The sequence below is a fragment of the Protopterus annectens genome, chromosome 12.part0, assembly GCF_019279795.1.
Source record: "Protopterus annectens isolate FY-2018-M chromosome 12.part0, PAN1.0, whole genome shotgun sequence".
Taxonomy (NCBI): domain Eukaryota; kingdom Metazoa; phylum Chordata; order Ceratodontiformes; family Protopteridae; genus Protopterus; species Protopterus annectens.
The window spans coordinates 142,644,219-142,657,099 of record NC_056746.1 but is presented as its reverse complement, the minus strand read 5'-3'; the positions used below and the strand labels follow the sequence as shown (position 1 = coordinate 142,657,099).

At 42.0% G+C, this 12,881-nt stretch overlaps 1 protein-coding gene across 3 annotated transcripts in view; it reads right to left on the bottom strand.

Annotated features, from left to right (window-relative positions):
* Positions 1 to 12,881, bottom strand: part of MYH11 (myosin heavy chain 11) — a 547,944-nt gene that overhangs the window by 445,742 nt on the left and 89,321 nt on the right. The window lies entirely within an intron of this gene.

Here is a 12,881-nt window from a genome sequence, read left to right as displayed (position 1 = left end):
CCAACCCATATAACATAGCTGGTCTCACTACCCTCTTGTAGACCTTTCCTTTCACTCTTACTGGTACTCGTCTGTCACAAATCACTCCTGACACTCTTCTCCACCCAATCCATTCTGCCTGTACTCTCTTCTTCACCTCTCTTCCACACTCACCATTACTCTGAACTATTGATCCCAAGTATTTAAACTCATCCACCTTTGCCACCTCTAGTCCTTACATCCTCACCATTCCTCTATCCTCCCTCTCATTCACACACATATATTCTGTCTTAGTCCTGCTGACCTTCATTCCTCTTCTCTCTAGAGCATATCTCCATCTCTCCAGGGTCTCCTCTACCTGTTCCCTACTCTCACTACAGATCACAATGTCATCTGCAAACATCATAGTCCACGTGGACTCCTGTCTGATCTCATCTGTCAACCTGTTCATCACCATTGCAAATAAGAAAGGGCTCAGAGCTGATCCTTGCTGTAATCCCACCTCCACCTTAAACGCATCCATCACTCCCACTGCAGACCTCACCGCTGTCACACTACCCTCGTACATATCCTGTACCACTCTTACACATGTCTCTGACACTCCTGACTTCCTCATACAATACCACAACTCCTCTCTAGGCACCCTGTCATATGCTTTCTCTAAGTCTACAAAAACACAATGCAACTCCTTCTGACCTTCTCTGTACTTCTCCATCAACACTCTCAGAGCAAACATTGCACCTGTAGTGCTCTTTTCCGGCATGAAACCATACTGCTGATCACTAATCAGCACGTCCCTTCTTAACATAGCTTCCACTACTCTTTCCCATAACTTCATGCTGTGACTGATCAATTTAATCCCTCTGTAGTTACTATAGCTCTGCACATCACCCCTATTCTTAAAAATCGGTACCAAAACACTTTTTCTCCATTCCTTAGGCATCCCCTCACTTTCTAAGATTTCATTAAAGAATCTGGTTAGAAACTCCACAGCCATTTCACCTAAACACCTCCATGCTTCCACGGGTATGTCATCTGGACCAACAGCCTTTCCATTCTTTATCCTCTTCATAGCTATCCTTACTTCCTCCTGTTAATCCATTGCACTTCATGATTCACTATCCCCACATCATCCAACCTTCTCTCCCTCTCATTCTCTTCATTCATCAACCCCTCAAAGTACTCTTTCCATCTGCTCAACACACTCTCCTCTCTTGTAAGTATGTTTCCCTCATTATCCTTTATCACCTTTACCTGCTGCACATCTTTCCTAGCTCGGTCCCTCTGTCTAGCCAATCGGTACAGGTCCTTTTCTCCCTCCTTAGTGTTCAACCTTTCATACAACTCTTTATATGCCTTATCCTTAGCCTTCGCCACCTCTCTCATTGCCATGCACCTCATCTCCTTATACTCCTGTCTACTTTCTTCATCTCTCTGTCAATCCCATTTCTTCTTTGCCAGCTTCTTTCTCTGTATACTCTCCTGTACTTCCTCATTCCACTACCATATCTCCTTATCGTCCTTCCACTGTCCAGATGTTATCCCAAGCACCTTTCTAGCAGTCTCCCTTACTAGCTCTGCTGTAGTTATCCAGCTATTTGGTAACTTATTCACTGCCACCCAGTGCCTGTCTTAACTCTTCCCTGAACTCCACCTCACAATTACCCTTTTTCAATTTCCACCATTTGATCCTTGGTGCTGCCCTTACACTCCTACTCCTCTTCTTGATCACCAACGTCATCCTACAAACCACCATCCTATGCTGCCTAACTACACTTTCCCCGGTCACCACTTTACAGTCTCCAATCTCCTTCAAACTGGCCCTCCTACATAAGATATAATCCACCTGTGTGCATCTTCCTCCACTCTTGTACGTCACCCTATGCTCCTCCCTCTTGTTAAAATACATATTCACCACAGCCATGTCCATCCTGTTCACAAAATCCACTACCATCTGACCTTCTGCATTCCTTTGCTTAACACCATACCTACCCATCACTTCCTCATCCCCTCTGTTCCCTTCACCAACATGCCCATTGAAATCTGCTCCAATCACCACTCTCTCACCCTTGTGTACAGTCATCACCACTTCATCCAACTCACTCCAAAATTTTTCTTTCTCAGCCATCGCACACCCAACTTGTGGAGCATATACGCTAACAACTCTCATCATTACACCATCAATTTCCAGCTTCATAAACATCACTCTATCCGACACTCTTTTCACCTCCAAAACACTCTTAGCATACTGTTCCTTCAGGATAACTCGTACGCCATTTCTCCTCCCATCCACACCATGATAAAACAAGTTGAACCCACCTCCGATACATCTAGCCTTACTCCCCTTCCATCTGGTCTCTTGCACACACAATATACCAACCTTTCTTCTGTCCATCATATTGGCTAGCTCTCTCCCTATACCAGTCATACTGCCAACATTCAAAGTTCCCACCCTCACTACCTCAGTCCTAGCCTTTCTCCTCTCTTCCAGCCTTCGGCCATGCCTTCCCCCTCTTCTCCTCCTTTAGCCAACAGTAGCCCAATTTCCACCAGCACCCTGTTGGCTAACAGTACTGGTGGCAGTCGTTGTTAACCCGGGCCTCGACCGATCTATTATGTAAATATTTACTGCTGCCCACATGAATGTTTTGGCAAAGTTTTACACCGGATGCCCTTCCTGATGCAACCCTCCCCATTTATCCGGGCTTGGGACTGGCACAAAGAAATGCACTGGCTTGTGCATCCCCATATATAAAAACTCCAAGATCATTCTGTCATGGAGAAAAGGAGACAGAATTGATTACATTGACTTTGTACCATCAGCTAGTGGACCATGTGTGAAAACAGCTCAACAACATAGCTCTCAACAAGCTGTCTCTCAAAGAAAATTGCTATACCTGACTTTTCATCTATCCATATCAAACCAAGACTTCCTTCTCCCTTGCCATTAGACTGCTTGTTAGTGATCAGACTGCCTGTACAAAATCTGGCCATATAATCACATACACGCAGCCATCTTTTTATCATACTCTGTTTTTCCCCACATGCATACAACATATAATTATCCCTTCCTAATGCAAACGGTTCCCATCATAGCTATTGAAATTAGAAATTGTTGCCACTCTTCATTTATAATCGTCATATTTCCTAAGATGAATTGCAGTGAGGATGAATGCATTTTTTTCTTCATTAAATAAATATATATTAAACTCATAATCCCAAGATGTGTTCTCCTCCTCCTTACTCTTTGATGATTCTGTACAGTAGTCATTTCATTTCCACAAATTTAGCAGGTCTGCATCACCACCCTATAGTTACAAATACTAGCAACAGCGTACCCTACCTGCAGAAAGTGCTGATTAGGTAATGGTAGAAAGCAGGAAATTTCTATTAGAATACAGCAAGTGAGACAGAAACTATCTTTAGAATATGATAAGCATGTCAGTCATGAAATACAAAATCAGAAGGAAGCAAAAAGCCATTAACTATTGATTCTTTACAAGGAAGCTAGACAAACAAATGTATGTAGAATTATTCAAGGTGATGGTTGAAAGCTCCTCAAAAGGTAGTGAGTGAGAAAAGGCACTTAATGTTTAGACAGGAAGATTATTGTAAATCTAAGGGCTTAGCAAAGACCCGTCAATGAAGAGACAGTCAAACAGTATAACTTTACTCTTTATATTGCAGATTATTACGTTTTCAGTAGATATCCACATAAGTCAGCAAGGCCCAAGGTTAGAGAGGAGTTAATCAGATAAAAGAAATATGCTAGAGCAGTGAAGGGCAAGGCCTTCAACATACACTACAGGAAAATAAAAGAAGAGAATTAATGTTATATCATCTAAACTGATGCAAAATAGTGATTGTAGGAATGACTCTCAGGGGACACAGTAAAATACATGAATAGAAAGAATTTAAGACACAGATTGTGGTCTGACAAACAGTGCTTGAGCAGTTACCTGGGGATAAATATGAGCTACTGAAGCCAATAATCAAGAGATGGCATATATGCTTCATTTTGTTTACTATAATCTTAAATGTCTTCATTAACGTTTGAATTGCTGTATCTTACTGTACTTAACTACCAGGCTTGAGCCTTCATATCTGTTTTTAGAATCTTTATATTACAATGCATGCAGTCAGTCAGCAGTCACTGTGTGTGTGTGTGTGTGTGTGTGTGTGTGTGTGTGTGTGTGTGTGTGTGTGTGTGTGTGTGTGTGTCACACACACACACACACACACACACACACACACACACACACACACACCAGACAGTATATTGTTAAGAGTACCTACTTGATTAATATTATCTCTGACTGCTTTTTTCAGATATACCATCATTCCTACATTTGCTTATCAAAGCAAGGAGATGGTCTTTATAAGTTAGACTGTAAAGCAGGTACTCAGAGTAACATCATTGAAAATGTAAAATTACTACATGAAAATCGATTATAACTTGGCAGGGGAAATTGATTGCTTATTTAAAGTTAGACATTTGTGACTAGGAGCTGGTATGTGAAATGGATATAGTGAAAATGAATTATCTGTAAGTTGAAATATCAAAATATGGATGGCTAGAATAAATGCCACAGTGCAAACTGGACATGTATGACTGCATGTTATTGCAAAATTTGAAAATAGAATAATATCAAATGAAGGCAGAACCAGCTTTGAGAAACACTAAAAAGAAATGTTAACATTTTATGCCTTTTAGATACTACTGTATAAAAGGTTTAAATATAGGGCACACATTGCCATGTGTGACCCAAACTTTCCTAAACCATGCATTTATTTATAGTATCTTCAGGGAATCGGGAAGAAGAATGTAACATTTGACAAGGTGTATTTGATGACTCATAGGAAACTTTGTATGACAAACACATTATGCTGTTCTATCTCAAGTCCTTCATTTTAAATACATTAATACAGTTACATGTACTGGCCCTCTTCATTTCTATGACATAATCTTGTATTTACTGTCCTCTACGTCTGCAGTGTAGTTATACAATCCTTACATAAGCCATAGTGGCACTTCACTGGGCCATCCTTTGCACTGCCAGTTTTAAATATTTGAAAGAAGTTTTAAGAAAAAAGAATGCTTTTTTGGTCAGGCTAAAAAGTATTCTGGCATATCCCTCGGGTTTATGCTTTGGCAGCAATAACTTTCCTTTACTATTCATAAATAATCAGAAGATATTCTAACAAGTCAATATTGGAAAATAATAAAAGAAAAATCATAAAGCAGTTGAAAGCTGACAAATATGTTCAAAAGTTTAGAGGAAGTAGACATGCTTAAATGATTTAAATGTATCACATCGTGAAATATAAAATACATGCTCCTAGAGTGAGTTTAATTTGAAATGTAGCTTGTGGGATAAATCCAAGAATACTTTATTTAACCTTTAGATGACATCTCTCTTGATATTCGATAAAGGAAACAGCTGGTTTAGACTGTAAACTTGTCAAGGTACAGTGTAAATGGTTCACAAGACAAGTTTGTCTTCTCTCCTGCTGCAAATTAAGCATGAATAAACCATGTTCTTCCATTCATGCTATTTTCCTCACGTCACATTTATATAAAGTAATGGTATTTTCCTAGAAATGCGACCAGATATTCACTTCAATTTCTTAAAGTCAGAAATAACTACAGTGGAATACCATATGTGGATTTGAGATTCCAGACAGAATTTCCCTATTAGTGCACAGGACTATCTATTCTAAATTAAATGAAATCCAGCCAATGTCTTTTAAGATTACAGCACATGTTCTGAGAAATGCAGAATATTCTAAGTAAGGCTGTACATTTATATTAATTTGACAAAAAAAAAAAGGTCTCCTGGCATCCTATGCTAAAAGAGATCAGCTGAGACATTCTGTAAAGTTTTGCCTAACCTTATTTGGTACCTGTCCAGAAGGATATTAAAGCTCTGTAGTAAAACAAAAGGGAGTTTCTCAATCACCCCCACCACAGCTCTGCAGGCTTAAAAATTAGGCTTCTGTGCATCCTCGTGAAACTTGTACTTGAATAGGGACTAACACCAGTTCCTTGTGGTTTTCTTAAAGCTTACGTGTTAAACAGTAAACATAAATAGATACAAAGCGCCCTAATTTCCAAGGAGAAAATCATCTTAATAAATGAATGAATAAAAAAATCTTCCACTGTTAAAATGGCATGCATGGATACACACCATATACATAAAGATACGGACTCACACACACAAGCACACACACACACAAACTAGATGCAGTAAGGCAAAACTGTGCAATCAGTTAAGGAAAAAGGACAGACATTGTTTTTCCCATCTGTTTACTGTCGCCATATTTGCCATGTCACTCAGTTTGAAACAGGGTGTCATATTTATACTTGAATTTCATATTCATTTTAGAGAGCTAACAAAGTCATAGATAAAAAAAATCAGTTTTCTGCTAGCTTTCTGAACAGTGCGCTGTTTTATAGACATCGGGCAAGATTCATTGATTCCTACACTAAGTGTACACAATCTGTATTCAAGAACATTCCTACCACATTTTTTGTGCTTTCTAGTCACTCAGAAAGATTATGTTACGTGTACATGTAGTCTACACTTTGTGGTAACCTTTATTAATCCCACTCAATATTTAAGGTTGCAAGAAATCAGCAGGAAAATTAAATTAGGAGGAAGAAAGTGTGAGTTATGCTTGTTGTCTGTTAACTCAGAATGGTGTACACAGTGTAGGTGTTAATGAATCTCAGGGATTATCTGTTTTTTTAAGAAAGAAACAATATGGTAATGCTAATCAGAGGACATTGGGATTTCTTAGGATTTACTGAAAGGCAATTTGCTGAATTAGCTCCAAGAAAGAAATCAGTGAAGCCATTGTGCCTCAAAAAGGGAATTCACAGGATATTGGGGGTGTCTGTCCTCTACATCCATTATCTTGGAAAGACATCTACACTGTCACAGCAAACTCGTGAAGATATCTAAATTTAATGACACCTACTTTCAGTGATTATTCTTCATTTTACTGCATTTCAGCAAAATGTTTTACTGAACAAGGATATAGGGAATGTCCAAACTCTGGATCCCATGCAATTTGGTTTTGTGAAGGATAGATCATGCCTGCTCAACCTGGTTGACTTCTTTGAGTTAGTCACCAGAGTTGTTGATGAGGGCAAGGCAGTTCATACAGCCTATCTCTATCTGGCCAAGGCCTTTGATACCATTCCTCACTCAGGAATTATTGATAGACTCAACAAACTAGGCATCAACCCCTATATCACTAGGTGGGTTGAAAATTGGTTCACAGACAAAACCCACAGTGTGAAAGTAGTAGACTCCAAGTCAGATTTCTCACCAGTCACAAGTGGAGTCCCACAGGGTTCGGTCCTGGGTCTTCTCCTGTTTGGTATCTACTTCTCAGAAGTCAGGCCAAGATGGAGGGATTCTGGCTGATCAAGTTCACTGACAATTGCAAGCTGGGAGCCATTATTAACTCCCCAAGTGATGTAGACATCCTACAGAAAGGCCTCACTGAGACCAATGACTGGTGTCAAAACCATGGCCTTAAGCTTAATGCCAAAAAATGTGTTGTCATTCCCTTTGGGAAAAACTCAGTTCCCACTAATTGCCACATTGATGATTGCCCACTGAACACTGAAGGTGTTATAAGAGCTCTGGGGACACAGGTTGAGAGCAATCTCTCCTTTGACCACCAGATTGCCACTGTTGTCAGAAATTCCTTCTATGTGGCACATCTCATTACCAAGGGTTTTGCATCCAGGAAGAAAGAGGTCATCGTCTCTCTCTACTCTTCCCTCATTAGACCAATCATCGAGTATAATGCCCCATTTGGCATGTTGTGTCTTTTGGCTTTTCCCAGTTAGGGGTCGCCACAGCGGAACTCCAGTCCGCTAATGATTGGCAGTAGATTTTTATGTGCCGAGTTGCCGACCCTGATGCACAACCTTCAACGAAGGTACGCCCATTCACGCATGTCTCCACACAGAAGGCGCTCTAGCTGAGAATCGAACAGGACAACATCTTACTGTGAGGTGACAACGCTACCGCAGCACCACCACCGCAGTATAATGCCTCATTTGGCATATACCTCACTAAACACTTGCAACAGCTGGAAAGGCCACAAAAGTACCTCACGAAGAGGATCCTAGGCCTTAAACACATGCCCTACATGGACAGACTCAAAACACTCCAGCTTTTCTCTGTTTCATATTGTCTATTAAGAAGCAATCTCTGCTTGACTTACAAAGCCATGTCTGACCAAGCTCTGTTAAAAATGCTACATCTAAAGAAATCCCAATTCCTCTGCACCACACGCTCAAGGGACCTCAACCTCATCACCACAATCAACAGAACATGCTGGAGGGACAGGTTCATAACCTAGAGACTGCCCATGATCTGGAATAGACTTCCCATACGTCAAGCAGAGCACCTCACTGGCCCTTTTCAAGAGAAATCTTGATGAGTGGGTGGGAAATAGAACGTTCATCCCGGGGATCATTCCAGTGGCTCTACATGATAGCGGCACTGGGAACTAATGGCAACATGATGCCAGGGCACTTCTATGGGCTAGGCTTGTAAAGGCTCCAGGGCCGTTGGCCTAGTGCACACCTATGAACCTCTGAACTGACTTATTCCCACTATAGGTATGGTCGGGGGGGGGGGTTAAAACTCAAAATGTGGGTATAACAACCTAGAAACATGGTGAGCACATGATAAACTGCATACAAAATTTGATCCATGTTTTTGTTTGTAGAAACACCAGTGTGCTAAACCTTATCATCAGGCATCTACTCCCTTTACTGTGCTTCCTGTCTGAAAACTGTGGTATATCTGTTGTACAACCATTGCACTCCATTTCAGAACAGAAACAGCTCCTGGCTAGCCATAAGGGCTGTTTCAATTTCTCCATCTGACTGTTAAAAGCATGACAGTTAAGATACTCTCTCTCACTTTGGAGAACCGCATTTTCCAAACACTCAATTCTTATTTAATTTACTGTCTACTAAAGGAGCTTGGTCCTGTGCACTCAAGATTCTCTATGTAAAAAATACAAATATGTTTAGCTAGCTATATACTAGCTAACACACTAGTAACAGGTGACTCAATAGTCAGGCACACTGATGCCCCACTCACTAGGTTGGACAAGGAGAAGGTTACTGTTAGCTGCCTGTCGGGAGCCAGAATCCACCACATAACACAAGCACTCAGGTCACTCCAGAACAAGTACAAATATGACTCTGTCATTGTTCATGTTGGTGTGAATGACTTGAGATGTACCTCCCTGGACTACATGAAGAGAGACATGGAAGAGCTCTCTGATCATGTAGCCCAGGCGGGTATGACCCTGACCCTGAGTAGCATCCTGTCCTCACCAAGAATGATACCCCAGTATAAAGAAAAAATGATCATTTTCAACAATTGGCTAAGCTTCTGGTGTCATTCAAAGGGGATCCAGTGTCTGTCAGCCTGGGATGATATGCTCGACAAGCCGCATTGCTTCCCAAGAGACAGCTTGCACCTGTCACTCCTTGTCTTTCAAATACTGGCCAGGGCTCTTGCTGTCCCCATAGTGCCTTTTTTAGGCAAGGCTCAAATTTCAAATCCACCTCCGTAAAGAGCACAAGTAAAAAAATGAGGGTTATGCTACTCAACTCCAGGAGTTTAAATCTCAAAATGCATGTGCTAGAAGCACTTCTAAGTATGGAGAACATTGACATCTGTGCAGTAACTGAAACCTGGTTTAAGGCTCCAGAGAGCACTCCAGCACTACTGGGCTACAACACATACCACACATTTCGGCCACAGAACATGGACCAAAACACAAAGGGAGGGGGTGTATCCATATTCATCAAGGATACCCACACCTCCAGGTTAGTGGCGCAGCATGATACCTCTGAGATCATCCATATGCAACTAACATCGGGCAAATCTGCAATGCAAATTGTGGCCTGCTACAGATCACCCTCCATGACCCAGGACCACCACTCCGCCTTTCTGGAGACACTGGAAAACATGAAGGTCCTACCAAACACCCTGATATTGGGAGATTTCAATTACCCTACCATTAACTGGGAAAACTACTTGAGTACAAACTCCCAGGCTCAGTGCTTCCTGGAATTTATCAACTCAAATGCCCTGGATCAGCTGGTAAACTCCCCTACCAGAGGCCACAACATATTGGACCTGGTCATCACCAACATGGGCGACAGGTGCTCCGTACCGGAGGTCATCCCATCACTGGTTAGATCAGACCATAAACGAATCACCCTGGATGTCCACACCCCACCACCATCCCCAACCAAGGAAACCACAGTGGAAAACCTTTCTAAAGCAAACTTCACCTTACTTAAGGCAGAGGTGGTAAGTTTCACAGCCCCCATGCTAAAGGATAACACTGCCCAAGATGCAGAATCCTTTACAATTGCACTCTATGAGCACCTACAAGGATGCATGGATCATGCCATCCTTAGCAAAACCAAGACTCACTCCCCTAAGAGAAGGAAACCAGTCTGGTGGACCCCTGCTATAAACAGGTTATACAACAAAAGGAGGAAACTAGTTCAGAAAAAAAGCAAATCCCAAGAAGGAAAGACATCCCTGATCAGTATCATTAAGAAACTAAGGTCCCTCATAAAATCATCCAAGGCTAACTTCGAAAGAAAAATAGCCAAGGATTCAAAAGATAACCACAAAGCCTTCTTTAGCTATGTCAAGAATCTAAGTGGTAACTCACAGATATGCTCTGAGATAGTGCAAAATAGCACAAAATATACTGAACCTACTGATATTGCCAACATCCTGGCAGATAGATTCAGTGCAAACTTCACCTCCCTCTCACCTTCAAAAGGGCCCACAACAATACTGGAAAAGTGTAGTGTCCCAGAAATCACAGAAGCACAGGTGAAAACAGCCCTTTCAAAAGCCAAAAACACAGCATCAATGGGGCCAGATGGTGTCCCAGGCTGCATCTTGCACGAACTACAGAACGAACTAACCCCCCACCTAAACACGCTGTTCAACCTCAGCCTCTCCACAGACTATGTGCCCATAGAATGGTGCACAGCAATGGTTATTCCGCTCCACAAAGGAGGGGCCACAACTGAACCTGGTAACTATTGCCCCATAAGCCTGACTAGCCTGGTCTGCAAGGCTATGGAGCACATCATCATGGAACTCATTAACAAAGACATTGGGAACCTCCAAAAACTTGACCCAACCCAGTTCGGCTTTGTTAAGGGCAGATCATGCTAACTAAACCTGGTTGACTTCTTCGAGACAGTCACCAAGGCCATAGACGAGGGAAAGGTGGTTCACACAACCTATCTTGATCTCGCCAAGGCATTTGACACCATTCCTCACTTGGGTATTATAGAAAAACTCACTAGGCTGAACATAACCCCCTACGTCACAAGATGGGTTGCCATCTGGCTTACAGACAGAACTCACACGGTAAGAATAGCGGGCTCCAGGTCTGACTCTAAACCAGTCACAAGTGGTGTCCCACAAGGCTTGGTTCTGGGACCCCTACTGTTCAGCATATATTTCTCAGAAGTACAGGCAAACACAGGAGGACAATGGCTGACCAAGTTTGCCGATGACTGCAAACTGGGAGCCATAATTGACTCTCCGGCTGACATGGACATCCTTCAAAAAGGCCTTACTGAGACAGACACCTGGTGTCAAAGTCATGGCCTCAAGCTAAATGCCAAAAAATGCATAGTCGTCCCATTTGGGAAAAATAAAACACCCTCGAATTACCACATAGGTGGCAGCCCCCTTAATATAGAAGAGGTAATAAGAGATCTGGGGACCCAGGTAGATAGTAATCTCTCCTTTGACAATTATATTGCCAAAGTAGTTAGGAAATCCTTCTATGTGGCCCATCTAATTACTAAGGGGTTCGCATCTAGAAATAAAGAGGTTATAGTGCCCTTCTACTCGTCACTCATCAGACCCATCATAGAGTACAATGCCCCATTTGGGATGTACCTCACAAGACACTTCCAACAGCTGGAAAGACCACAAAAGCACCTCACCAAGAGGATTACTGGCTTCAAACATATGTCCTATGCAGCCCAACTGAAAAAACTCTGGCTGTACTCAGTGGCATATCATTTACTCAGAGGTGATCTCTGCCTGACTTACAAAGCCATGTCCAACTCAGAATTGATGGACATGCTCCACCTAAAGAAATCTAAGTCACTGCGAGCCACGCGCTCTAGTGAGCTAAACCTCACCACAACAATAAATAGAACATGCTGGAGGGATAGATTCCTGTCACAGAGACTCCCCATGCTTTGGAACAAAATTCTTAACTACATTAGGCAGAGCCCCTCACTAACACTCTTCAAGAGAAACCTTGACGAGTGGATGGGTAACAGAAAATACACCCCTGGGATCACTTCACTGGCTCTGCTTGACAGAGGCTCAGTTAATTAATCAATGGGGCGGCGAAATATGACACACTCTGGCTAGGCATATAAATGCCCTCGGGCAGATAGCCTAGTAGCTACCTATGAACCTATGAACCTATGTCATATTTGTCCTCACAGCTACTACTCGTGTTTTTCTAGAACCCTTGTATTTACCATTCCTTGTTAATACCGCTGACCAAGACAGGGCAATCACTGGGCCATTTGAAGGCCCTAGCCAGTACATCATTGCCTGTTTACTAGCCCCTTCTACAGAGAATGGTACAGTGGAATTGTGCAGTATTCATCCAAAAAACAGCAAGAGTACTGCTTGTAAATAGTTTTTTATAGCTATTTCAATGTTGAAATCAGGGCATTAGCTAAGGCCACATGACAGCGCATTTCCAGTATTCTATGGCCAAGGCTAGAAGACCTCAACTGAGAAAAAAATGTTAATACCTACTTTGAATTTGTTTTTAAAGAAACAGAG